Source organism: Cervus elaphus, chromosome 18 (assembly GCF_910594005.1).
Source record: "Cervus elaphus chromosome 18, mCerEla1.1, whole genome shotgun sequence".
Classification (NCBI taxonomy): domain Eukaryota; kingdom Metazoa; phylum Chordata; class Mammalia; order Artiodactyla; family Cervidae; genus Cervus; species Cervus elaphus.
This window is the reverse complement of record NC_057832.1, coordinates 15,562,967-15,568,125: the sequence shown is the minus strand read 5'-3', so window position 1 is coordinate 15,568,125 and position 5,159 is coordinate 15,562,967. Positions and strand designations below refer to the sequence as shown.

Genomic DNA, 5,159 nt, shown 5'->3' with positions numbered 1-5,159 from the left:
CCAGTCCCCTATAATGAAAAGGACATCTTTTTTGGGTGTTAGTTCTTAAAGGTCTTGTAGGTCTTCATAGAACCATTCAACTTCAGCTTATTCAGCATTACTGGTTGGGGCATAGGCTTGGATTACCGTGATATTGAATGGTTTGCCTTGGAAAGGAACAGAGATCATTCTGTCATTTTTGAGATTGCGTCTAAGTACTGTGTTTCGGACTCTTTTGTTGACCATGATGGCTACTCCATTGCTTCTAAGGGATTCCTGCCCACATTTGTAGATATAATGGTCATCTGAGTTAAATTCACCCATTCCAATCCATTTTAGTTTGCTGATTCCTAGAATGTCGACATTCACTCTTGCCATCTCCTGTTTGACCACTTCCAATTTGCCTTGATTCATGGACCTAACATTCCAGGTTCCTATGCAATATTGCTCTTTACAACATTGGACCTTGCTTCTATCACCAGTCACATCCACAACTGGGTATTGTTTCATTTTGGCTCCACCCCTTCATTCTTTTTTTTTTTTTTTTAATTTAATTTATTTATTTTTTCAGTGGGTTTTTTCATACATTGATATGAATCAGCAATAGATTTACACGTATTCCCCATCCCGATCCCCCCTCCCACCTCCCTCTCCACCCGATTCCTCTGGGTCTTCCCAGTGCACCAGGCCCGAGCACTTGTCTCATGCATCCCACCTGGGCTGGTGACCTGTTTCACCATAGATAATATACATGCTGTTCTTTCGAAACATCCCACCCTCACCTTCTCCCACAGAGTTCAAAAGTCTGTTCTGTACATCTGTGTCTTTTTTTCTGTTTTGCATATAGGGTTGTCGTTACCATCTTTCTAAATTCCATATATATGTGTTAGTATGCTGTAATGTTCTTTATCTTTCTGGCTTACTTCACTCTGTATAATGGGCTCCAGTTTCATCCATCTCATTAGGACTGGTTCAAATGAATTCTTTTTAATGGCTGAGTAATATTCCATGGTGTATATGTACCACAGCTTCCTTATCCATTGGTCTGCTGATGGGCATCTAGGTTGCTTAAAAATATGGAACGCTTCACGAATTTGCGTGTCATCCTTGCGCAGGGGCCATGCTAATCTTCTCTGTATCGTTCCAATTTTAGCATATGTGCTGCCGAAGCGAGCACCCCTTCATTCTTTCTGGAGTTATTTCTCTACTGATCTCTGGTAGCATAGTGGGCACCTACCGACCTGGGGAGTTCCTCACAACCGCACCACACAGCAAATACACTCATCTCTAAACCTAGAGCCCTGGTCTCATCTATTTAATGTTCTCAGCCTGGCTTTCTGCAGCCAACATCCCATGGTTTTCACTTTACCCTGGGCTTCCCTGTTGGCTCAGACAGTAAAGAATCTGCCTGCAATGCAGGAGACCTGGGTTTGATATCTGGGTCGGGAAGATCCCCTGGAGGAGAGTGTGGCAACTCACTCCAGTATTCTTGCCTGGAGAATTCCATGGACAGAGGAGCCTGGTGGGCTGCAGTCCATGGCATCACATAAAGTTGGACACAACTGAGCGACTAACATACTTTAAAATGCTGCATGACAGAGGAAGAAAATTTGCCCAAAAAAAAAAAAAAAAAAAAAAAAAATCCAATCAATTCCCTCTAAGGGCAAAAGAAAAATATGCTATGGTGGTATTTGAAGCAGACCTTACTTTATAAACAATTATATTTCCATTTTAATTATCTTCTTGATGCATTTTCTCAGGTCGAAAATATGTCATCTGTGAGTGGATTCTTGGTGGCAGTCAACTGAAATGATATTTTAAATATAGGCAACATTTAGGTAATAAATAAAGCCTGCTGTGTGTGCTCAGAATAATAACAACATAAAAATCTAACCACTTTATTAATTACCATCAAGTATCAAATACCATAATTTTTACATCCAGGGAAAATTGTCTGCCAGTGTTAATCTTTTAGTTAAAATATTTTTAGCTTAAGTCAAAGATATCCATAACTCGATTAAAAAAAAAACAGAGGTATTTTTCTTGTATTATTCAATTTGGAACCCACAGATGTAATTAGAGGTTTCAAATGAAATATTTGTTGTTGACATGAGATCCAGAGGGAAAAGTTCTGGGTAAAATGAACATTTCTGACACTTGTGAGCAAAGGGAGAAACTTCATTTTGGTAAAGAACATTATATTGAACATTCTTCCATGAGAATTCAGAGATTTGCTCTCATTTTCTCCTTCTAATCAAATTGCAGTTTGTATATGTGGTGTTGTAATTTAAAATAAGAAATACATCGTTAGTCTTCATTGTTTCTGCACTTAACTCCTAAAACCCTTGTAATTTCTTCTAGAATCTTTTGTTAAAACATTTAGCTTTGTTCCTGGTTCCTGAGATAGCTTCAGAGCAATACAACTGAAATGGGTGTCTATTGTTATTGACATGACCGGCACCTTTCAATCACATCTTAGTTTGTGTTGGACTTCCCTTGTGGCTCACCGGTAAAGAATCTGCCCACAGTGTGAGAGATGAGGGTTCAATTCCTGGGTCAGGGAAACCCCCTGGTGGAGGAAATGGCAACCCACTCCAGTATTCTTGCCTAGAAAATTCCATGGACAGACAAGCCTGTCAGACTGAAGTCCATGAGGTCGCAAAGAGTCAGACAGGACTGCATGCAAGCATATTAGTTTATGTTAATGAGGTACCTTTGGGAAAGCCCATAAGGGTGGAGGACTGGTTGCCAGGTAACCAACCAAGTGATTAGAATGTTGGAACTTTCAATGTCATCCCCTCCTCCAGGGAGAGGAGAGGGGCTGAGACTGAGTCTAGTCACCAATGGCTAATAAGTTAACCAGCCATGCCTGTGTAGTGAAGCCTTATTAAAAACCCCTAAAGGGTGGTGATCAGACAGCTCCTGGGTTCAGTGAGAATGTGGAGGTACAGGGAACATGCATCTGGAGGGCACAGAAGTTCTGTGCCCTTCCCCCACCCCTTGACCTATTCATCTTTTCCATGTGGCTATTCCTGAGTCACATCCTTTTATAATAAACTAGAATTGAGTAAATAGCATGGTTCTCTGAGCTCTGTGAGCCACTTTAGCAAATTAATTGAACCTGAAGAGGCTTTTATGGGAACTTCCAATTCATAGTCAGAAGCACAGAGGACCACCTGGACTTGCAACTGGCATCTGAAGGAGGGGGCAGCCTTGTGGGACCTGACATGGTAGTGTCATAAGTAAGTTACACTGTAGGATATCCACTTGGTGTCACAAAACCCTGAGGAATTAAGTGAGAATAAGGTTGAGATAATCAAGAAATCACTGGAGCATCAGAGCATCCTCACCTTAGAGTCTCATGCCACCACAAGTTGGTCACAGAAAGAGTTAGATTAACACTAGGTCACTTGCCAACCTTAAGAGAACGTTGGTGCAATGAGGTGCACTGTAAAACACCACATAATCCCAATGCAATGGCACATCCTTCTTAGGTATTAATTTGACTCCAAGAGGCCTAAGGCTTAGCTAAAGAAATGGTATCCATCAGTTCCAAAGAGCTAAGCACAATGCATTCCAGCTCACCTGCTAATTTTAGGTCTAAGATCTCTAGTCTCCAAAGGTGTAGATATCTATGAAAATGTCAAAGTGTTACTAATATCAACCTAAGATGATAATGACCATTATGGGGAATGTTTTAACAAGACAAGATCATTCACTGAAGAAGTGCACTTGAAAGCAAGTGTTCCCCAAGCACACACACAGAATGGGGCACCTGTTTGAATTAGGATGCAGAAGCATCCAAAAGTCTTCAAGATTCCAAAATATCTTCACTGAAAAATTCATTGGAAAAGGTTAATGAAAAATTAAAAACACAAGAGGTACCTGAAACAAAAGACAATAAGACTGACATGACTTCTCCAGATCCCCTCTATCCTCCTCTACCTGAGTAGTAGTTGTTCAGTCACTCATGTCCAACTCTTTGTGATCCCATGGACTGCAGCACACCAGGCCTCCCTGTCCATCATCATCTCCCAGAGTTTACCCAAACTCATGTCCATTGAGTCAGTGATGCCATCCAACCATCTCATCCTCTGTCATCCCCTTCTCCTCCTGCCTTCAATCTTTCCCAGCATCAGGGTCTTTTCCAATGAGTCAGCTCTTTGCATCAGGTGACCAAAGTATTGGAGTTGCAGCTTCAGCATCAGTCCTTCCAATGAACACTCAGGACTGATCTCCTTTAGGATGGACTGGTTGGATCTCCTTGCAGTTCAAGGGACTCTCAAGAGTCTTTTCCAACACCACAGTTCAAAAGCATCAATTCTTCGGTGCTCAGCTTTCTTTATAGTCCAACTCTCACATCCATACATGGTCACTGGAAAAACCATAGCCTTGACTAGATGGACATTTTTGGCAAAGTAATGAATCTGATTTTTAATAAGCTGTCTAAGCTGGTCATAACATTCCTTCCAAGGAGTAAGTGTCTTTTAATTTCATGGCTGCAGTCACCATCTGCAGTGATTTTGGAGCCCCCAAAAATAAAGTCAACCACTGGTTCCACTCTTTCCCCATCTATTTGCCATGAAGTGATGGGACCAGATGCCATGATCTTAGTTTTCTGAATGTTGAGCTTTAAGCCAACTTTTTCACTCTCCTCTTTCACTTTCATTAAGAGGCTCTTTAGTTCTTCTTCACTTTTTGCCATAAGGGTGGTGTCATCTGCATATCTGAGGTTATTGATATTTTTCCTGGCTATCTTGATTCCAGCTTGTGCTTCATCCAGCCCAGCGTTTCTCATGATGTACTCTGCATATAAGTTAAGTAAGCAGGGTGACAATATACAGCCTTGATGTCCTCCTTTTCCTATTTGGAACCAGTCTGTTGTTCTGTGTCCAGTTCTAACTGTTGCTTCCTGACCTGCACACAGATTTCTTAAGTGGCAGGTCAGGCGGTCCGGTATTCCCATCTCTTTCAGAATTTTCCAGTTTTTTGTGATCCTTGCAATCCAAGCGACTCTCAAGAGCCTTCTCCAGCACCACAGTTTGAGAGCATCAATTCTTCAGTGCTCTGTTTTTTTTTTTTCCCCAGCTCTCACATCCATACATGACTATTGGAAAAACCACAGCCTTGATGATACAGACGCTTGTTGGCAAAGTGATGTCTTTGCTTTTTAACACACT

General features: G+C 41.4%; 1 non-coding gene across 1 annotated transcript; it reads right to left on the bottom strand.

Moving 5' to 3' along the window:
• Positions 1–1,049: 1,049 nt before the first annotated feature.
• Positions 1,050–1,156, bottom strand: LOC122675054. The gene has a single exon (XR_006335201.1). It is a non-coding gene; the product is annotated as a U6 spliceosomal RNA (small nuclear RNA).
• Between the last annotated feature and the right edge of the window lie 4,003 nt (positions 1,157–5,159).